The sequence below is a fragment of the Oncorhynchus keta genome, chromosome 10 (assembly GCF_023373465.1).
Source record: "Oncorhynchus keta strain PuntledgeMale-10-30-2019 chromosome 10, Oket_V2, whole genome shotgun sequence".
Lineage (NCBI taxonomy): Eukaryota > Metazoa > Chordata > Actinopteri > Salmoniformes > Salmonidae > Oncorhynchus > Oncorhynchus keta.
The window spans coordinates 40,485,748-40,510,314 of NC_068430.1; the positions used below are offsets into that span (position 1 = coordinate 40,485,748).

Genomic DNA, 24,567 nt, shown 5'->3' on the forward strand with positions numbered 1-24,567 from the left:
GAAATAAAAGATTCAAATGGGCAAAAGAATACAGACACTGGATAGAGGAATTCTGCCTAGAAGAGTGCTTTTCTTTCAAAAACAAGGACATTTCTAAGTGACCCCAAACTTTTGAACGGTAGTGTAAATACTCAAGTAAAGTACAGATACCCCAAGTAATGACATAAGTAGTACTTCAAAGTATTTTGACTTAGTTACTTTACACCACTGCACGTTGTGAGACAGAGTGCTTTGCTGATGCAGCTTGCGGTGCGGCTGGGGTGTCATTACAGAAGGAAGTGACTGGAGTTGTGATTTATTACCCCTCCAACAGCAAACCTAATTAATGGACACACAATGTACATGCCAGACATGGAGGTATGACATCGTTTTAAGTCTCGGCCTATCGTGAAATTAATTTGACTCACCATGACATAAATATCTCCAAATTCCCGCAGTATGCCATAATCTGTGTGGCTATCTCTGGGGAACTGCATTTTAATTTCATGGGTATCATGCTCATTTGCATTGGGTAGTGTGTGAGTGAGCGGAGCAGAGGGGGGGGCTAGGTGTGAAGAAAAGGAAGATGAGAAAAAATGCCCCATGTCTAATCCTGGCTCCTTGTTCTGACTGGATGCTATTTCAACACTGATACTCAATATGCAGATTTTTATAACCCTAATGCGAAGAAATGTTTGTGTGTTATCATCGCCGCTCAGAGCCAAGAGCTTATACTGTAGATCTTTCTCTGGCAATGCATTATACTGGAACACAGTACTGTAAAAACATGTTCTCTTGTGTTGTGTCAAGACACATTAAAATGAGTTTTAACTCCTGAAAGCGTGCCTGATTTAAGCAATGATGTATTTTCTTATTAAACAATAATATATACCATGTAGGCCTACTTGTACAGCAAATGTTCTCTCTTTCATATGAATATAATTTTTCAGAATTTCTCCCCTATAAAGCTAGGTGAATTGCAAGAGCACCTAGGCTGCATTCGAAACAAATCCCCCCCCTCACCCGCATTCAATTTCCCCGTAAGGTGTCGGAGACTCATGCTTGAGCCTTTAACTTTCGGTTTTGGTCAAGTTTCAAACAGATGTAAAAACAACATTTTGGTACAATGATCTCATACTAGTAATATACTATTCTATCTGCTACCACACCGGTATAGGAGCGTCAAGTCTAGGTCCAAGAGGCTTCGAAACAGCTTCTACCCCCAAGCCATAAGACTCCTGAACATCTAATCAAATGGCTACCCAGACTATTTGTATTGCACCCCCCTTACACCACCGACACTCTCTGTTGTTATCATCTATGCATAATCACTTTAATAACGCTACCTACATGTACATATTACCCCAGTTAACTCGACTAACCGGTTCCCCCGCACATTGACTCTGTACCGGTACCCCCCTGTATATAGCCTCCCTACTGTTATTTTACTGCTGCTCTTTAATTAGTTGTTACTTTTATTTCTTATTCTTAATCATGTATTTTTTTAACTGCATCGTTGGTTAAGGGCTTGTAAATAAGCATTTCACTGTAAGGTGGCTGTTGTATTCGGCGCATGTGACTAATACATTTTGATTTGATTTGAAAACGGATGATTACGAATACGAGTATGATGAGATCGGCACACCCTTAGTAGTTAATTCTGTGAAAAACTATCGTTCCACTTTTACTACAGATATATTATAGACATTTTCTGAAAATTCCAATGTGAAAATAAAAATAACATCTTATGTGTAGCACCTTTAATCTCACCAATACTCCATGTGTCTAGCGTGTCTCATTTCTTCACAGGTTAATTTAGATGAACCACAAAAGCTCACATAGTCACTTCGCTTCCATCTCAAAACCTTGTTTGAGGAAGTGCTTGTCTTGTCTTCTCTCAAATTCTCGCTCATTAATGAATTTAGCAGCATCAAGCAGCAAACCTGAGACGATGTTTTTGTGACAAGCTAGGCAGGCCTTCCTTCCCGGGGCTCGCTGGCATCATTGGCATGTTTTGTGATGTGTCTTTGATGCAGCTCAAATGTAAACATCTGTTTGGTCTCCAGGGAGCCTGTTGTGCTGGTCTAGCTTCCCCAGGAATTATTATCATCCTCCTCCTCCTCAGCCTCCTTTTGTGTTTCCTGTAAAAAAAAAAAAAAGAACGACATTTATTATTCATAAGAAGTTCTTAGGAAAATTATCGAATGCACTACTGGAAATTGAATAATGGAAACGAACATAATAATGTATATAATATACAATAATATATGCCATTTACCAGACGCTTTTGTCCAAAGCGACATACAGTCATGCGTGCATACATTTTACATATGGGTGGTCCTGGGAATCGAACTCATTACCCCTGGCATTATGCTCTACCAACTGAGCTACAAAGAACCAAAATATTACTTCTGTGGGAATGGGAAGATAGGCATCTGGGCGATGATATAGAAGTTAGTGGTGATAAAACCGGGAATACAGTGTGTAGGCTAGAAAGTATACGACTCATTGTGTCACATATTTGAATGCAACATGAACACCAAAGCTCAATTAAAACCAGTAATACAAGTACAAGAAAGGCATACAGTACAATATCAAGTGATATGAGAAAAAAGAAAATGCTGTCTTGTATTTCAAATATTTCAGTAAATCTTACGTTCACTAGTCTACAATAACCTCTACTTCATGAAGACTAATGCAATCCAAAGATGCTATGCTTTTTAAGACCCCCCCCAAAAATGCATTCAGACAAAGGAATTATATTAGAGGCATGTCTCAAAAGAAAAGGCGGTTTCACTCGCTCAAAGTTTCCATTTTAATACCCAAGTTCAAAAGTAACTCTCTAAAGATACAAGTTGTCTTGAGGTGATTTGAGTGAGAGGAGGGCTCCCTCCTTTAAAACAAAGAAGACTCAGGAGAGTCTGAATCAAAGATGTGTCTCTCTGCCTGCCTTCAGTCATCAGAATGCTTTAAAGGCTTATTTCTTCCCCCATTTGAAATTCTGCCAAACCTGGTTCATCCCTGCACCACTTCCCTCCCTCCCTGCCGCCTCCCTGAGCAGAGCAGAGCAGGACTCCAGCTGTTAGGTGCTCCACTGGCCTAATCAGCGTACCAACACACACAGGCCTGCTGCTGCTGCTGCTACCCCCTTTGGAGAAGACGAGGTAGAGAATAAGGTCTCTCTCTACAGTGCCTCTCCCTTTCTTTATTTCTCTTTCTTTCTGTCTCTCACAGGCACACGTACACACACACACACACACACACACACACACACACACACACACACACACACACACACACACACACACACACACACACACACACACAGTGGCATTGTGGCGCCAGGATAACAACCTCTCCCTCAACGTCAGCAAAACAAAGGAGTTGATTGTTGACTTCAGGAAGCAAAGGGGACATCCCCCTGATCCACATCAACGGGATTGCAGTAGAAAGAGTCAGCAGTTTTAAGTTCCTTGGCACCACATCACCGAGGACTTGACATGGACCAACACCACCACCACCACTCTTATCAAGAAGGCGTAACAAGGTATCTACTGCCGAAGGCGGCTTAAAGGATTCAGAATGCAACCCCGGGTCCTCTCCAGATACTACCGCTGCGCCATCGAGAGCATCCTGACCGGGTGCGTCACGGCCTGGAACGGCTCCGTCCACGACCAGAAGGCCCTCCAGCGAGTGGTGAAGACAGCCCAGTACATCACTGGGACCATGCTCCCACCCATCCAGGACATCTACTTGAAACGGTGCCCGAGGAAGTCCTGCAGCATCACCTCAGCCATGAGCTGTTCACTCCCTTACCGTTGGACAGACGTTATCGGAGCATGAGGTATGATACCAAGAGGCCCAGAGACAGTTTCTATCTACAAGCCATCAGACTGCTCAAGACATGAACTGGACTGACCACCTGCACTGACTCTCCACACCTTAACACACACACACACACACACACACACACACACACACACACACACACACACACACACACACACACACACACACACACACACACACACAATTTGAATACTTATACTGAACAAAAATATAAACTCAACATGCAACAATTTAATTTCAAAGATTTTACTGAGTTACAGATCATATAAGGAATTTCAGTCAATTGAAATAATCTATGGATTATGGGGAGCAGCCCAGCCACTCAGAATGAGTTATTCCCCACAAAAGGGCTTTATTACAGACAGAAATACTCCTCAGTTTCATCAGCTGTCCGGGTGGCTGGTCTCAGATGATCCCGCAGATGAAGAAGCCAGATGTGGAGGTCCTGGGCTGGGGTGATTACACGTGGTCTGCGGTTGTGGGCCCTGTTGGACATGGGGCGGCAGGGTAGCCTAGTGGTCAGAGCGTTGGGCTAGTAACCGGAAGGTTGCAAGTTCAAATCCCCGAGCTGACAAATCTGTCTTTCTACCCACGAACAGGCAGTTAACCCACTGTTCCTAGGCTGTCATTGAAAATAAGAATTTGTTCTTAACTGACTCGCCTAGTTAAATAAAGGTCAAATAAATACTGCCAAATTCTTTAAAGCGAAATTGGAGGCGGTGTATGGTAGAGAAATCAGCTATGGTGCACACTCCCTCAAAACTTGAGACATCTGTGGCATTGTGTTGTGTGACAAAACTGCACATTTTAGAGTGGCCCAGTACAAGATTAACCTGTATAATGATCATGCAATGATCAGCTTCTTGATATGCCACACCTGTCAGGTTTATCTTGGCGGAGGAGAAATGCTCCCTAACATGGATATAAACAATATTGTGCACAAAATTTGAGAGAAATACATTTTTGTGTGTATGGAACATTTCTGGGATCTTTCATTTCAGTTCATGAAACATGGGACCAACACTTTGCATGTTGCGTTTATATTTTTGTTCCGTATAACTAAATCGAATCTCTATGCATCTCTTAAAACAATAGACAGGTTGACCACAGATTTAAGAAAACCTTACCATCTCCACCCACACCTACCATGCTGATCCTATACTCATTACTGTGACTGGTGACTGTTGTTTCTAGTCCTGGCTGGAGCCAGAGCTGTCAGTGTCAGTGCTGTCCCTCTGGCTGCTGCTGTGTCAGAGGCTCTTTAAAGGCAGAGGCAGCCTGCTGTGCACGTAGCCACCTGTGAAATGCCAACGTCAGGCCCTGCCGCCACAGATAGCCCTGATAAAGTATTGATGGGAGCCCCATGTTGCGAGAGCCACTCTGATGTGAAGTTCAGGGCCGATCGGAGTGACTGCCAGCTGGGTCTTTAGCCCTCCCAAGGCCCCGTGGCCACGGTACAGTGGTTGTGTCCCAAATGGCACACTATTCCCCACTATACTACATTTAACCAGAGCCCTAGTGCAATACATAGTGATACACATACCAGAGATAATAGACATAGAGGAAGATTTGCTCACACTTTAATAAACGCATTTATAGTGCATTATTATTTGTTATAAGCAGCTATGAGCCTTTATACTGTTTTGACATCTCCTTATAGCTTATGTTATTTCATGAGATCCTTTTTCAACAGACTCAAAATGGCTAAGAATAACTCTCAGGATCATGATGAGTCACTAAGAATGATTGAATGAATAAGACTTTATTGACCACCAGAGGGTAAAATGAATTTGTCGCCAGCCAAAGACACACACATGGACAATACAGAGACATATGAACACATCACAGACAGCACTGCAGACTCTACCAAGGTGTCATACATGTTTACCATGCATTATGACTCCTTCTAAGGCATTATACCCATAGGCCTTTAGTGAACAATAAATACAGTGCCTTGCGAAAGTATTCGGCCCCCTTGAACTTTGCGACCTTTTGCCACATTTCAGGCTTCAAACATAAAGATATAAAACTGTATTTTTTTGTGAAGAATCAACAACAAGTGGGACACAATCATGAAGTGGAACGACATTTATTGGATATTTCAAACATTTTTAACAAATCAAAAACTGAAAAATTGGGCGTGCAAAATTATTCAGACCCCTTAAGTTAATTACATTTACATTTACATTTAAGTAGCGCCACCTTTTGCTGCGATTACAGCTGTAAGTCGCTTGGGGTATGTCTCTATCAGTTTTGCACATCGAGAGACTGACATTTTTCCCCATTCCTCCTTGCAAAACAGCTCGAGCTCAGGGAGGTTGGATGGAGAGCATTTGTGAACAGCAGTTTTCAGTTCTTTCCACAGATTCTCGATTGGATTCAGGTCTGGACTTTGACTTGGCCATTCTAACACCTGGATATGTTTATTTTTGAACCATTCCATTGTAGATTTTGCTTTATGTTTTGGATCATTGTCTTGTTGGAAGACAAATCTCCGTCCCAGTCTCAGGTCTTTTGCAGACTCCATCAGGTTTTCATCCAGAATGGTCCTGTATTTGGCTCCATCCATCTTCCCATCAATTTTAACCATCTTCCCTGTCCCTGCTGAAGAAAAGCAGGCCCAAACCATGATGCTGCCACCACCATGTTTGACAGTGGGGATGGTGTGTTCAGGGTGATGAGTTGTGTTGCTTTTACGCCAAACATAACGTTTTGCATTGTTGCCAAAAAGTTCCATTTTGGTTTCATCTGACCAGAGCACGTTCTTCCACATGTTTGGTGTGTCTCCCAGGTGGCTTGTGGCAAACTTTAAACGACACTTTTTATGGATATCTTTAAGAAAAGTCTTTCTTCTTGCCACTCTTCCATAAAGGCCAGATTTGTGCAATATATGACTGATTGTTGTCCTATGGACAGAGTCTCCCACCTCAGCTGTAGATCTCTGCAGTTCATCCAGAGTGATCATGGGCCTCTTGGCTGCATCTCTGATCAGTCTTCTCCTTGTATAAGCTGAAAGTTTAGAGGGACGGCCAGGTCTTGGTAGATTTGCAGTGGTCTGATACTCCTTCCATTTCAATATTATCGCTTGCACAGTGCTCCTTGGGATGTTTAAAGCTTGGGAAATCTTTTTGTATCCACATTTTTTTTTTGATTTGCTCAAAAAGTTTGAAATATCCAATAAATGTCGTTCCACTTCATGATTGTGTCCCACTTGTTGTTGATTCTTCACAAAAGAATACAGTTTTATATCTTTATGTTTGAAGCCTGAAATGTGGCAAAAGGTTGCAAAGTTCAAGGGGGCCGAATACTTTCGCAAGGCACTGTATGTCTGTATATCCTAAAGCCTTCAAAAGAATTGGACAGGGAGGGTCAGCTGAGAGGACTAACTTACACCCAAACTGGGTGGGGGGGTGGAAAGAAGGTATAACCCAAACGCGATTCAGCCCAACTTAAATGAAAAAGGGGAAATCAGGTGCTCAACCGAGAGACTTGAATTCCCCAAAAACGTTCCTTTCCTTATCTCAGCAGGCTCTGATGAAGGAAATTCATGTCGAAACGTAAGCCGGTTGTTTACTTGTCCCGTCAATAAATCTATCGGATTTATACAACAACAGAGTGCTCCTTTTTCTGTATTCTTCCAGATAGTCACCAGTTGAAGTATTCTGGGATAAGGAATGTTTTTTGGATTGGGGGGGGGCACATTTCTCTACGGAAGGAATTTGAAAAACAGGTTTTAAATGCTTTTTAGTGACTTTTGAGAAAAGGATGCGAAGGAAATCTTAACTTACTAATGGGCAAGTATAAAAGGGGTGCCATGCAGAGGAGCACTTACTCTGCTACGGTCCAATCAGTCTTAAGGCCATGGTCATTCATACTGTATTGAATAACACACACACACACACACACACACACACACACACACACACACACACACACACACACACACACACACACACACACACACACACACACACACACACACACACACACACACACACACACACACACACACACACACACACACACACAACAATAAGAATTAAATAGTATCATGGCTGCCTCGCTCCTGCATTAAGTTAACACATGCAATAGACCCTCTAGACTTAAGCTGCTATCATTTCATCAGAGATGATATATGATAATTCAGATTGAGTCACGCTATGACAGATCATCAGTCTATGAACCCTATGAGCTTGGAGAGCAGTGGAGGCTGGTGACTTGAAAAACTGAGGAGGATGGGAGACCCACGGTAAAGGTGCGGAACGCACGTAGATGACAAAGGGTGTTTTAACCTAAAGCATTTAATAAAGACATGTATAGTACAATATTATGGGAAATGGGAATGAGAGGGCTACTTACACCGTGTTGGAAAGGGATCACAGCAGTGATTGAATGAGGCTATGAGGCATGAGTTGAGGTGTTCAGAGGCTTGACCAATGCAGGACAGGATTTGACTGGGAAGACAAAAAACAATAACACAACACACTACACAGTAAGACCAAAGAGCTAAGAATGAGTTAGTCAAAGCAAGGAGTAAAATCATTGATGTGTAATAATGTGATTGTGTTTGTGATTGACTCTACATACAGTAAAGAGAGAAAATTGATAGGGGTCCTCACAGTACTTGGAGAGGAAACATTCAATGTGCCGGTGGATGAGTGGGCACATGAGACGTGGCTTCAGTTCATGTCAGGAGATAGTTGAGAATGGTAGTAGTTATCACCTCTTAATCAGGAAACAGGAGTGGACTTGGCTGTAAATACAAATAGCAGATACATTCCATCATAGCTCCGCCAACGTAGGTTTGGACAACGAGTTTCTCTATGAAGTTAAACTCAGACATCTAAAAATGCATCAAGTCAAACACAGACTGCGCATCTCACCCACTTGACACATCAAAGTAGCCCAAGAAACATTCCCGAATAAAGCCCTGATCATCCACATAATCTCCACATGGAGATTTTCCTTATACTGTATGTTACCCTAACAAGAAAAACTCTGGACCCTATAAGGTATGACCGTGATTAATCAGTTGTTAAAAGGTGGGCTATGATGGGGCCAGTTTTTCCTAATCCAGGTCTCGTGGTTTAAAAAAACTCCTGGCCCTGGGGGGATGAAACCCATGTCAACCCGCAGCTACCTTATATTTGTTCATATAAATTATATTTAGACTGGATTTCCTCTACCCAGACACATAGACAACAACTGATAGACAATATAACTCACAGGGCTGAGCTTGCTTTATGCATGTTTGCATCATGCAGGCCTATGCAACCGTACAGTAGGCCTTATAAAACATTTACTCACATCTGTCATCACTATTATGTTGAGTGATTAAATCAAGTAAATCATTTTTGATTAAAAACGTATCGGCAGCCTAGCCAGCCCAATATAGAATATAAACCAAATTTGATCACATTCATATTTTCTTCTGACACACAAAGTGACTATAAATACACAACATGACCAATTAGTTTACCTTGACCAGATTGACAGGGCGCATAGGATGTAACGTTATGCAGCAGCTCTTATTAGTAGCCTACAGTTGATCAGACTGAAAAAACGTCTCGTTTTCATCCCATACAGCATGTCCCATTTCTAATGTTTAGGTGTAGCCTAGGCTGCTGCTACATTTATGTCATGAGTTTTTGCTTGTGTCTGTCCGGAGTGATTATGTGTTATCATCTTTGCTAAATAGATACCGGAGGAAAGTGGAAAGCCTACATGAGCGGATTTGAAAAAAAAATGCGCTGGGTCAAACTTTCTCTACATTTTAATGGATGATGCAATGGAAGCTATGAAATCATTCGGACTTGTTTACGATATCCTAGACAACACAGTCGAAACTTCGATATGTTCAGCAAGTAAAGCGCCGTAGCGTGCAATTACCTCTGCAAGCTCCTTGTAGTTGAGTTTTGTTGGCGGAACTTTCCCTCTTGTTGTGTCATCTATCGCTGCAGCTTTTTCACAGAAGCTTGAATCTGATGTGGGTATTTATATGCTCCCTGATTGTTTTTTTTGCCATTTAGCTGAACGATCAATGTTCTTCAAGTCACTGTACCCACCTTTCAACCAAGGCCTAGGCTCAACCAATCTGGTCTTTATGATGGTGGCCAGACGGAAGCAACTCCTCAGTAAAAGGTACATGACAGCCCCCTTGGAGTTTGCCAAAAGGCACCTAAATACTTTCAGACCATGAGAAATAACATTCTCTGTTCTGATGAAACCAAGATGGAACTCTTTGGCCTGAATGCCAATTGTCTCATCTGGAGGAAAACTGTCACCATCCCTACGGTGAAGCATGGTGGTGGCAGTATCATGCTGTGGGGATGTTTTTCAGCGGCAGGGACTGGGAGACTAGTCAAGATCGAGGGAAAGATGAACAGAGAAAAGTACAAAGAAATCCTTAATGAAAACCTGCTCCATAGTGCTCAGGACCTCAGACTGGGGCGAGGGTTCACCTTCCAACAGGACGATGACCCTAAGCACACAGCCAAGACAACACAGGAGTGGCTTCGGGACAAGTCTATGAATGTCCCTTAGTGGCCCAGCCAGAGACTTGAACCTGAACAAACATCTCTGGGGAGACCTGAAAATAGATGTGCAGCAACACTCTCCATCCAACCTGACAGAGCTTGAGAGGATCTGCAGAGAAGAATGGGAGAAACTCCCCAAATACAGGTGTGCCAAGCTTGTAGCGTCATACCCAAGAACACTGAAGGCTGTGCTTCAACAAAGTACTGAGTAATGGGTCTGAATACTTATGTAAATATGATATTTCAGTTGTTGTTTTTTTATGAATTTGCAAAAAATGTTTAAAAAAAAAGTTTTTTCTTTGTCATTATGGGGTATTGTGTGTGGATTGATGAGGGGGAAAAAACTATTTATACATTTTAGAATAAGGCTGTAATGTAACAGAATGTGGAATAATTCAAGGCGTCGCAATACATTCCGAATGCACTGTAAGTAGGCTACAACTTATATTGTAGTACTCTGTATTATGGAGGCTTAGTTGATTGTTTATGCAAAGGTTGAAGTCTAAATTCGAGAAAAGTTGAGTTTATAAAGCTCAAACCAAGTTTATTCACCCAATGGGTCAGACAGTGAACAGACAAAGACATCTTCACACAAGCACTGGTATTTAACTCTTCCTCCTATGCTGAGTCTCCTCCTTACACATCTGAACAGCCAATACATATCTGTTGCTAGACAGAACTTTAGTGATATCTGTTCTACCTCACTTCATCTGACCTGACCTCGTCCCAAATTCCTCACTCCTCCCCAACTCACAGCTGTCCTGTTGACTTGTACCAGACTGTGGCCCTTCTCCTTCCCATAGGATTCCTGATGTCGTAACAATAACATGTTCTGACAGAATGTACACGTTCTACATTCCCCTCTCTCCCTCAGTGACATGAATAAGGATATTTCATATTTTCAAGTTTAGAAGTCAGAACCCAGCAGTCCCCCCTTTTGAACATTATCTCCATACTGTTCAACATTATATAAACTTGGAAATGACTTATAAATGCACTAAAAATACAACTTTAACAAAAAACAAAACTGTCCAAACGATCATTAATCGTTTGTTATAATCCACCCCAACTTTTATGTACTTTTATTTAGAATGTACTACCCTTAGACACGGCGACATTTATCTCGTCACCGAATCTAACAATTTATTCTCGTATATGACTGGTCTCTCTTTTCCCCATGATTTTCCGTAACCACCACACCACAATGCCCTTCTTGTTCATGAACAAAAAATTTAAAAGCCAATTTTAGGTTTGGTAAACCCAATGTTGTCACTTGACAGAATTGGTCCTTTAAAACACTACTAACACTTACTCACAAATGTAACTTAATCTAATTTCTCGTGACCGCTCCTCTCTTTCGTCAATTCTCTAAATCTATTTCAGATGAGATAAAATGAAAGTCTATTTCAGAATAAGACTAAATAAAATGTCTCATGAGATTATTTTTTGTTGTTGATGAGTTTGCAAGTAGTGTTTGGCCATTCCACTTCTTACTTGCTACCTTTTAGACTTCATTGTCTTTTTTCCCTGTCGTAAATTTAGCATATTTCTCATTGTTAGCAATCAGTGATATTTAATCCCAGGCATCTATTAAAAAATTGTGTGAGATGTGGTATCCTACGTCTCCCTTCACATAGAAACTGTCATCTCTATGAACATTCCCGAAGCCTCTCCCGACGGTGTCCAGAGTATTTCGATTTCCTCACTCCCAGCTCTCTACTCACATTACCAAAATTATTCACTGTAATCTTCCTAATTCCACATAATCAGTCACGGTTCCCCGCCCCAATAGGGCATGAACCAACCTCTGTCCTTATCGCTACTGCTAATACATTCAAATCATGTTCAAACAACCTTTGAATATCTTTTTTATTTTCTAACCATGGATGAGGCGCTCCTCCAGAACTTATAGGCAACCTTTTATCACTATCCAAATACACTCTACTGCCTCTGCAGCTGGGACTTTCGTCCCTCTTATAGATCTCGCAGGGGAATTTTATTTATTTATTTTACCTTTATTTTACTAGGCAAGTCAGTTAAGAACAAATTCGTATTTTCAATGATGGCCTAGGAACAGTGGGTTAACTGCCTGTTCAAGGGCAGAACTACAGATTTTGTACCTTGTCAGCTCAGGGATTTGAACTTGCAACCTTTCGGTTACTAGTCCAATGCTCTAACTACTAGGCTACCCACTAGCATCATCTATCCTACATGGAACCTACCCTACACTGTAATGTCACTCATCCTTATGGAACCTAAACTACACTGTAATGTCAGACCTCCTTATGATCTCTGCACCTATACTCATGGAACCTAAACTACAACATAATGTCACTCCTGAATCTCGGGACCTATCCTTATGGAACCTACACTACACCATAATGTCACTCCTGGATCTCTGGACCTATCCTTATGCAACCTAAACTACAACATAATGTCACTCCTGGATCTCGGGACCTATCCTTATGCAACCTAAACTACAACATAATGTCACTCCTGGATCTCGGGACCTATCCTTATGGAACCTAAACTACAACATAATGTCACTCCTGGATCTCTGCACCTATCCTTATGCAACCTAAACTACAAATCAAAATCAAATCAAATTTATTTATATAGCCCTTCGTACATCAGCTGATATCTCAAAGTGCTGTACAGAAACCCAGCCTAAAACCCCAAACAGCAAACAATGCAGGTGTAAAAGCACGGTGGCTAGGAAAAACTCCCTAGAAAGGCCAAAACCTAGGAAGAAACCTAGAGAGAAACCGGGCTATGTGGGGTGGCCAGTCCTCTTCTGGCTGTGCCGGGTAGAGATTATAACAGAACATGACCAAGATGTTCAAATGTTCATAAATGACCAGCATGGTCGAATAATAATAAGGCAGAACAGTTGAAACTGGAGCAGCAGCACAGTCAGGTGGACTGGGGACAGCAAGGAGCCATCATGTCAGGTAGTCCTGGGGCACGGTCCTAGGGCTCAGGTCCTCCGAGAGAGAGAAAGAAAGAGAGAATTAGAGAGAGCATATGTGGGGTGGCCAGTCCTCTTCTGGCTGTGCCGGGTGGAGATTATAACAGAACGTGGCCAAGATGTTCAAATGTTCATAAATGACCAGCATGGTTGAATAATAGTAAGGCAGAACAGTTGAAACTGGAGCAGCAGCACAATGTCACTCCTGGATCTCTGCACCTATCCTTATGCAACCTAAACTACAACATAATGTCACTCCTGGATCTCGGGACCTATCCTTATGGAACCTAAACTACAACATAATGTCACTCCTGGATCTCGGGACCTATCCTTATGGAACCTAAACTACAACATAATGTCACTCCTGAATCTCGGGACCTATACTTATGGAACCTAAACTACAACATAATGTCACTCCTGAATCTCGGGACCTATCCTTATGGAACCTAAACTACAACATAATGTCACTCCTGAATCTCGGGACCTATCCTTATGGAACCTACCCGACACCATAATGTCACTCCTGGATCTCGGGACCTATCCTTATGGAACCTACCCAACACCATAATGTCACTCCTGGATCTCGGGACCTATCCTTATGGAACCTAAACTACAACATAATGTCACTCCTGGATCTCAGGACCTATCCTTATGGAACCTAAACTACAACATAATGTCACTCCTGGATCTCAGGACCTATCCTTATGGAACCTAAACTACAACATAATGTCACTCCTGGATCTCGGGACCTATCCTTATGGAACCTAAACTACAACATAATGTCACTCCTGGATCTCGGGACTAAATAAAATGTCTCATGAGATTATTTTTTGTTGTTGATGAGTTTGCAAGTAGTGTTTGGCCATTCCACTTCTTACTTGTTACCTTTTAGACTTCATTGTCTTTTTTCCCTGTCGTAAATTTAGCATATTTCTCATTGTTAGCAATCAGTGATATTTAATCCCAGGCATCTATTAAAAAATTGTGTGAGATGTGGTATCCTACGTCTCCCTTCACATAGAAACTGTCATCTCTATGAACATTCCCGAAGCCTCTCCCGACGGTGTCCAGAGTATTTCGATTTCCTCACTCCCAGCTCTCTACTCACATTACCAAAATTATTCACTGTAATCTTCCTAATTCCACATAATCAGTCACGGTTCCCCGCCCCAATAGGGCATGAACCAACCTCTGTCCTTATCGCTACTGCTAATACATTCAAATCATGTTCAAACAACTTTTGAATATCTTTTTTATTTTCTAACCATGGATGAGGCGCTCCTCCAGAACTTATAGGCAACCTTTTATCACTATCCAAATACACTCTACTGCCTCACTGGCACTGCAGCTGGGACTTTCGTCCCTCTTATAGATCTCGCAGGGGAATTTTATTTATTTATTTTACCTTTATTTTACTAGGCAAGTCAGTTAAGAACAAATTCTTATTTTCAATGACGGCCTAGGAACAGTGGGTTAACTGCATGTTCAAGGGCAGAACTACAGATTTTGTACCTTGTCAGCTCAGGGATTTGAACTTGCAACCTTTCGGTTACTAGTCCAATGCTCTAACCACTAGGCTACCCACTAGCGTCCTATCCTACACGGAACCTACCCTACACTGTAATGTCACTCATGGATCTCTGCACCTATCCTTATGGAACCTAAACTACAACATAATGTCACTCCTGAATCTCGGGACCTATCCTTATGGAACCTAAACTACAACATAATGTCACTCCTGTATCTCAGGACCTATCCTTATGGAACCTAAACTACAACATAATGTCACTCCTGTATCTCAGGACCTATCCTTATGGAACCTAAACTACAACATAATGTCACTCCTGTATCTCGGGACCTATCCTTATGGAACCTACCCGACACCATAATGTCACTCCTGGATCTCTGCACCTATCCTTATGGAACCTAAACTACAACATAATGTCACTCCTGGATCTCGGGACCTATCCTTATGGAACCTAAACTACAACATAATGTCACTCCTGGATCTCGGGACCTATCCTTATGGAACCTAAACTACAACATAATGTCACTCCTGGATCTCAGGACCTATCCTTATGGAACCTACCCGACACCATAATGTCACTCCTGGATCTCGGGACCTATCCTTATGGAACCTAAACTACAACATAATGTCACTCCTGGATCTCGGGACCTATCCTTATGGAACCTAAACTACAACATAATGTCACTCCTGGATCTCGGGACCTATCCTTATGGAACCTACCCGACACCATAATGTCACTCATGGATCTCTGCACCTATCCTTATGGAACCTAAACTACAACATAATGTCACTCCTGGATCTCAGGACCTATCCTTATGGAACCTATCCGACACCATAATGTCACTCCTGGATCTCAGGACCTATCCTTATGGAACCTAAACTACAACATAATGTCACTCCTGGATCTCAGGAACCTATGGAACCTACCCGACACCATAATGTCACTCCTGGATCTCTGCACCTATCCTTATGGAACCTAAACTACAACATAATGTCACTCCTGGATCACCTATCCTTATGGAACCTAAACTACAACATAATGTCACTCCTGGATCTCGGGACCTATCCTTATGGAACCTAAACTACAACATAATGTCAATCTCGGGACCTATCCTTATGGAACCTAAACTACAACATAATGTCACTCCTGGATCTCTGCACCTATCCTTATGGAACCTACCCGACAGCATAATGTCACTCATGGATCTCGGGACCTATCCTTATGGAACCTAAACTACACCATAATGTCACTCATGGATCTCTGCACCTATCCTTATGGAACCTAAACTACAACATAATGTCACTCCTGGATCTCGGGACCTATCCTTATGGAACCTAAACTACAACATAATGTCACTCCTGGATCTCTGCACCTATCCTTATGGAACCTACCCGACAGCATAATGTCACTCATGGATCTCGGGACCTATCCTTATGGAACCTAAACTACACCATAATGTCACTAATCTCTGCACCTATCCTTATGGAACCTACCCGACACCATAATGTCACTCCTGGATCTCGGGACCTATCCTTATGGAACCTAAACTACAACATAATGTCACTCCTGGATCTCGGGACCTATCCTTATGGAACCTACCCGACACCATAATGTCACTCCTGGATCTCAGGACCTATCCTTATGGAACCTAAACTACAACATAATGTCACTCCTGGATCTCGGGACCTATCCTTATGGAACCTACCCGACACCATAATGTCACTCCTGGATCTCGGGACCTATCCTTATGGAACCTAAACTACAACATAATGTCACTCCTGGATCTCGGGACCTATCCTTATGGAACCTACCCGACACCATAATGTCACTCCTGAATCTCGGGACCTATCCTTATGGAACCTAAACTACAACATAATGTCACTCCTGGATCTCGGGACCTATCCTTATGGAACCTACCCGACACCATAATGTCACTCCTGAATCTCGGGACCTATCCTTATGGAACCTACCCGACACCATAATGTCACTCCTGGATCTCAGGACCTATCCTTATAGAACCTACCCGACACCATATATATTTACATGGATCTCACAGAGGAAAACCTCCACTCGGGTCCTATCCATATATTTACAACAGGTCGTTACACAATGAGCTTACTGAATAGACTCAGGCTTTCTATTTCCGTCTCCTATAATTGTTCTTCCTACGATTCTCATCTCCCCAAGATTTCAGACTGAGTGGTAACAGGTGTAGGAATTGCGCCTACCGTATTTCTGGTTCAGGCTCCTGTTTCACTGATTCAAACTCTGTAGTTCGACTGTAAATCGTGGTGAACGTTGCTCACAGCACCAACTGTTAGGTTCTAAATGAACCGAGTAAAAACTCACAGACAATTATTAAAGCTCAAACCAAGTTTATTCACCCAATGGGTCAGACAGCTGAACAGACAAAAACATCTTCACACAAGCACTGGTATTTAACTCTTCCTCCTATGCTGAGTCTCCTCCTTACACATCTGAACAGCCAATACATATCTGTTGCTAGACAGAACTTTAGTGATATCTGTTCTTCCTCACTTCATCTGACCTGACCTCGGCCCAAATTCCTCACTCCTCCCCAACTCACAGCTGTCCTGTTGACTTGTACCAGACTGTGGCCCTTCTCCTTCCCATAGGATTCCTGATGTCGTAACAATAACATGTTCTGACGGAATGTAAATGTTCTACATTCCCCTCTCTCCCTCAGTGACATGAATAAGGATTTTTCATATTTTCAAGTTTAGAAGTCAGAACCCATCATTAGTTAGGAGAGGATGGTGTGGGTGGCTGACTGGTGTCTGTTGGGGCTGGGTATTGTGTGTGAAGGTTAGTCAGCATGATCTATTGACACAAGGGGGATGGGTGGATCTAGTACCCTGTTTGAGTGTGTATTGTTGGGGACAAAGTAGTAAAATGTTGTCCTACAGACTAAATCTGCTGCTGCGGATCTTGACACCAGCCTTAGTAGTGCAGACGGGGTTGGGGAGTTACATGTTTGACACTTCTCTGTTTTCTCAAAGACATTCAAATCAGCATTCAAAAAAGGTGCAAGTTTAATTACCCACTTTCTGTACAATTGTATTTTTCTGGATGTATTTAAAACTGTCCTCTTAACACGGTCATCCAATTCATTATAATACACATCACAGAATGTCATACCAGGAGTAAATGCCATCTTGATTTTTCGGGTGTATTTCAAGTTGATCAATGAGCTCCAGCAGAGCATTATAACACATACTGGAGGAATGGAAATGATCTGGTAGGTTTCTGAGTCTTCGCTTGATACATACATTAGACTAGCCTTCAGACATCCTGATTGAACCCCAGCCTGAAATGTCAGACTCAACTCAGTGGTCAGGTATTCTACAGCGATCCCCAATTAAAGACATACAGTCAACTCCCACACTTTCCGACAGCTCATTAGGGGTAAAGACATTATACTCAAAACATGTATTTAAACAGTCATGGGGGGTAATGATGTTATCAACAACGTTTTTCCCTTTTGTAGAGATTGATGTGAAATTATCTTTCTCAGGGGATATTCTTCCATTTAGAATACAGCATTTTGAATCCTTTAGGTATTCCAGTAAGGTTTCACCATGCTTATTTAACACAGTGTCTAAGTTGGACCTGGGTGCAACATTATCACCATCCTGTATACAGTCTTCCAAACCAGCAATACAACTATTTGAATCTCCACCGAAACAGTATACATTTGAGTCAACAAGTGGCTAAAGAAAGTTTGAGAATCACATTCTTATGTAGCGCCCACAGGAGGCAAATAATAGGAGACAATCGCAAAACCATATTCCGATAGTGAATGCTCAAATCTCAGTCCCATTATGACATCTACTGATTTGTCAGTCACATTAATTATAGGACTCGCGTATCTTGTTTCTAACAAAAAGTCAAACTCCACCAGATCCTTTAGGCGCTCTTACGTGCGTTTTCCTATTATGTCCAAACCATGTGTACCCGTCTATTTCAAATGAACGCTGACCTGTTAGATGTGTCTCATTCAGGGATATAATGTCAGGATTCAGTGAAAGTAACATCAATTGTCTTAGCTCACAGTTCAACCATTAACCTGTTACTCCTACCCCCTACTTTTTCGAACATTCTGTTAAAAATCGCACAACATTTCAGCACCCAGCTACTCATGCCAGGAATATAGTATATGCATATGATTAGTATGTGTGGATAGAAAACACTCAGACGTTTATAAAACTGGTTAAATCACGGCTGTGACTATAACAGAACGTGCGTTTCATCGAAAAGTGCAGGAAAATCTGATCACTGAAAATGGGAAAATATATCCATGCGCCACTTCAACCTATTGTTAAACGTGAACCACATTAAATGGGGCCGAGGTTGCAATACCTACAGCTTCCACACGATGTCAACAGTCTTGTCATTTGCCTACTATTTGTTTCTTGGTCAAACAAACACAAGGCAGCGCAGTTCTTCGGTCTCCGACCGGATATTTTGGTTGAGATTTACCCGGACATTATTTCCAGACGTACAGCTATAGAATATACATCGCCTCGTGATCAATTTGATCGCTTATTAACGTTTACTAATACCTAAAGTTGCATTACAAAAGTATTTCGAAGTGTTTTGTGAAAGTTTACCGTCGACTTTTTTAATTTTAAAAAATGACGTTACGTTATAAAACGCTATTTTTTTCGTTGATCACACAGTCTTCATAGATCGATATCTAGGCTATATATGGACCGATTTAATTGAAAAAAGACCCAATAGTGTTTATGGGACATCTAGGAGTGCCAACAAAGAAGATGGTCAAAGGTAATGAATGTTTTATATTTTATTTGTGCGTTTTGTGTAGCGCCGACTATGCTAATTATTTTGTTTACGTCCCCTGCGGGTCTTTTGGGGTGTTACATGCTATCAGATAATAGCTTCTCATGCTTTTGCCGAAAAGCATTTTAAAAATCTGACTTGTTGCCTGGATTCACAACGATTGTAGCTTTAATTCAATACCCTGCATGTGTATTTTAATTACATTTACATTTAACATTTAAGTCATTTAGCAGACGCTCTTATCCAGAGCGACTTACAAATTGGTGCATTCACCTTATGACATCCAGTGGAACAGCCACTTTACAATAGTGCATCTAAATCTTTTAGGGGGGTGAGAAGGATTACTTATCCTATCCTAGGTATTCCTTAAAGAGGTGGGGTTTCAGGTGTCTCCGGAAGGTGGTGATTGACTCCGCTGTCCTGGCGTCGTGAGGGAGTTTGTTCCACCATTGGGGGGCCAGAGCAGCGAACAGTTTTGACTGGGCTGAGCGGGAACTGTACTTCCTCAGTGGTAGGGAGGCGAGCAGGCCAGAGGTGGATGAACGCAGTGCCCTTGTTTGGGTGTAGGGCCTGATCAGAGCCTGATTAATGAACGTTTAATGAACGTTTGAGTTTTAACGAGTGCTATTAGCATTTAGCGTCGTGCATTTGCATTTCCAGATGTCTAGATGGGACGCCTGCGTGTCAGGTAGGAGCAAGAGGTTAACGTTACAGGTGGAGTCTCAGTCCTCCGCGCTATCCCTTCTCTGCAGCTCCCGGCCCCTGCTATACCAGCATCAAGACCAAATGGAGACCGTTGCATCACTCGCCCACTCCCAGTGATGTAGAATGTCTTCCCGGTCGGAATCTCCCGAAGAAGAGTTCTGAAGATTAGATCAATGAGTCGCACCGTGTGTGACTTTGACGATCGTAGATAGACCCTGCTGAACCTTTCGTCTCTCCTTAGCCTTTGTGTCTGCTGAAGGACAGCCACTTTCTCCAGGAAAGAGCATAGTTCCAGCTTGATAACGCCTGGGCCCCCGGCCTCTCGCCCGCATCCGCTCTGTAGCTACGAACACAGGTCAGACTGGATCCCCTCCGTCAAAAGTACCCTTGCTCTCTCAATCGCATCCTCTCCCTCTTCCAACAGTAGGCCTGCTATAATGATGGACACCTCAGGGTTGAATTTAGTGGAGGGGTTAGTGGAGGGGTTTTACGCCGGCACCGACAGAGATGGCCGCCTCGCTTCGCGTTCCTAGGAAACTATGCAGTTTTTTGTTTTTTTTACGTGTTATTTCTTACATTAGTACCCCAGGTCATCTTAGGTTTCATTACATACAGTCGAGAAGAACTACTGAATATAAGATCAGCGTCAACTCACCATCAGTACGACCAAGAATATGTTTTTCGCGATGCGGATCCTGTGTTCTGCCTTTCAAACAGGACAACGGAATGGATCCCATGCAGCGACCCAAAAAAACGACTCCGAAAAAGAGGGAAACGAGGCGGTCTTCTGGTCAGACTCCGGAGACGGGCACATCGTGCACCACTCCCTAGCAGTCTTCGCGCCGATGTCCAGTCGCTTGACAAGGTTGATGAAATCCGAGCAAGGGTAGCATTCCAGAGGGACATCAGAGACTGTAACGTTCTTTGCTTCACGGAAACATGGCTCACTGGAGAGACGCTATCGGAATTGGTGCAGCCAGCGGGTTTCTCCACGCATCGCGCCAACAGAAACAAACATCTTTCTGGTAAGAAGAGGGGCGGGGGCGTATGCCTCATGGCTAACGAGACATGGTGTGATGAAAGAAACATACAGGAACTCAAATCCTTCTGTTCACCTGATTTAGAATTCCTCACAATCAAATGTAGACCGCATTATCTACCAAGAGAATTCTCTTCGATTATAATCACAGCCGTATATATCCCCCCCCAAGCAGACACATCGATGGCTCTGAACGAACTTTATTTGACTCTTTGCAAACTGGAATCCATTTATCCGGAGGCTGCATTCATTGTAGCTGGGGATTTTAACAAGGCTAATCTGAAAACAAGACTCCCTAAATTTTATCAGCATATCGATTGTGCAACCAGGGGTGGAAAAACCTTGGATCATTGTTACTCTAACTTCCGCGACGCATATAAGGCCCTGCCACGCCCTCCTTTCGGAAAAGCTGACCACGACTCCATTTTGTTGATCCCTGCCTACAGACAGAAACTAAAACAAGAGGCTCCCACGCTGAGGTCTGTCCAACGCTGGTCCGACAAAACTGACTCCACACTCCAAGACTGCTTCCATCACGTGGACTGGGATATGTTTCGTATTGCGTCAGATAACAATATTGACGAATACGCTGATTCAGTGTGCGAGTTCATTAGAACGTGCGTTGAAGATGTCGTTCCCATAGCAACGATTAAAACATTCCCTAACCAGAAACCGTGGATTGATGGCAGAATTCGCGGGAAACTGACTGGTAACATGACCGAATACAAACAGTGCAGCCTCCGCAAGGCTATCAAACAAGCTAAGCGTCAGTACAGAGACAAAGTAGAATCTCAATTCAACGGCTCAGACACAAGAGGCATGTGGCAGGGTCTTCAGTCAATCACGGACTACAAGAAGAAATCCAGCCCAGTCACGGACCAGGATGTCTTGCTCCCAGGCAGACTAAATAACTTTTTTGCCCGCTTTGAGGACAATACAGTGCCACTGACACGGCCTGCAACGAAAACATGCAGACTCTCCTTCACTGCAGCCGAGGTGAGTAAGACATTTAAACGTGTTAACCCTCGCAAGGCTGCAGGCCCAGACTGCATCCCCAGCCGCGCCCTCAGAGCATGCGCAGACCAGCTGGCCGGTGTGTTTATGGACATATTCAATCAACCCCTATACCAGTCTGCTGTTCCCACATGCTTCAAGAGAGCCACCATTGTTCCTGTTCCCAAGAAAGCTAAGGTAACTAAGCTAAACGACTACCGCCCAGTAGCACTCACTTCCGTCATCATGAAGTGCTTTGAGAGACTAGTCAAGGACCATATCACCTCCACCCTACCTGACACCCTAGACCCACTCCAATTTGCATCCGCCCAAATAGGTCCACAGAGGATGCAATCTCAACCACACTGTACACTGCCCTAACCCATCTGGACAAGAGAAATACCTATGTGAGAATGCTGTTCATCGACTGCAGCTCGGCATTCAACACCATAGTACCCTCCAAGCTCGTCATTAAGCTCGAGACCCTGGGTCTCGACCCCGCCCTGTGGAACTGGGTACTGGACTTCCTGACGGGCCGCCCCCAGGTGGTGAGGGTAGGCAACAACATCTCCACCCCGCTGATCCTCAACACTGGGGCCCCACAAGGGTGCGTTCTGAGCCCTCTCCTGTACTCCCTGTTCACCCACGACTGCGTAGCCACGCACGCCTCCAACTCAATCATCAAGTTTGCGGACGACACAACAGTGGTAGGCTTGATTACCAACAACGACGAGACGGCCTACAGGGAGGAGGTGAGGGCCCTCGGAGTGTGGTGTCAGGAAAATAACCTCACACTCAACGTCAACAAAACTAAGGAGATGATTGTGGACTTCAGGAAACAGCAGAGGGAACACTCCCTATCCACATTGATGGAACAGTAGTGGAGAGGGTAGCAAGTTTTAAGTTCCTCGGCATACACAGACAAACTGAATTGGTCCACTCACACAGACAGCATCGTGAAGAAGGCGCAGCAGCGCCTCTTCAACCTCAGGAGGCTGAAGAAATTTGGCTTGTCACCAAAAGCACTCACAAACTTCTACAGATGCACAATCGAGAGCATCCTGGCGGGCTGTATCACCGCCTGGTACGGCAACTGCTCCGCCCACAACCGTAAGGCTCTCCAGAGGGTAGTGAGGTCTGCACAACGCATCACCGGATGCAAACTACCTGCCCTCCAGGACACCTACACCACCCGATGTTACAGGAAGGCCATAAAGATCATCAAGGACATCAACCACCCGAGCCACTGCCTGTTCACACCGCTATCATCCAGAAGTCGAGGTCAGTACAGGTGCATCAAATCTGGGACCGAGAGACTGAAAAACAGCTTCTATCTCAAGGCCATCAGACTGTTAAACAGCCACCACTAACATTCAGTGGCTGCTGCCAACACACTGACACTGACTCAACTCCAGCCACTTTAATAATGGGAATTGATGGAAATGATGGAAATATATCACTAGCCACTTTAAACAATGCTACCTTATATAATGTTACTTACCCTACATTATTCATCTCATATGCATACGTATATACTGTACTCTATATCATCGACTGCATCCTTATGTAATACATGTATCACTAGCCACTTTAACTATGCCACTTTGTTTACTTTGTCTACATACTCATCTCATATGTATATACTGTACTCGATACCATCTACTGTATGCTGCCCTGTACCATCACTCATTCATATATCCTTATGTACATATTATTTATTCCCTTACACTGTGTATAAGACAGTAGTTTTGGAATTGTTAGTTAGATTACTTGTTGGTTATTACTGCATTGTCGGAACTAGAAGCACAAGCATTTCGCTACACTCGCATTAACATCTGCTAACCATGTGTATGTGACAAATAAAATTCGATTTGATTTGAGTTTATATCAAACTCCATTATATACATACACTACATGATCAAAGGTATGTGGACACCTGCTCCTCAAACATCTCATTCCAAAAGCAGGGGCATTAATATAGAGTTCTACTGCCAATGTTTGTCTATGGAGATTGCATGGCTGCATGCTCTATTTTATACACCTGTCATCAAAGGGTGAGGCTGAAAGAGCTGAATCCACTAATTTGAAGAGGTGTACACGCTTTTGTAAATATAGTGTATGTACAAGAGCTATCTTTACCACAATGCA

General features: G+C 43.0%; 1 long non-coding RNA gene across 1 annotated transcript; it reads right to left on the reverse strand.

Annotated features, from left to right (window-relative positions):
• Positions 1 to 1,300: 1,300 nt before the first annotated feature.
• On the reverse strand, positions 1,301 to 17,548 carry LOC118389512 (uncharacterized). The gene is made up of 4 exons (XR_004826745.2): positions 17,090 to 17,548; positions 8,448 to 8,581; positions 8,188 to 8,282; positions 1,301 to 2,120 (listed from the first exon to the last, which is right to left on the reverse strand). It is a non-coding gene; the product is annotated as an uncharacterized LOC118389512 (long non-coding RNA).
• Positions 17,549 to 24,567: the final 7,019 nt, after the last annotated feature.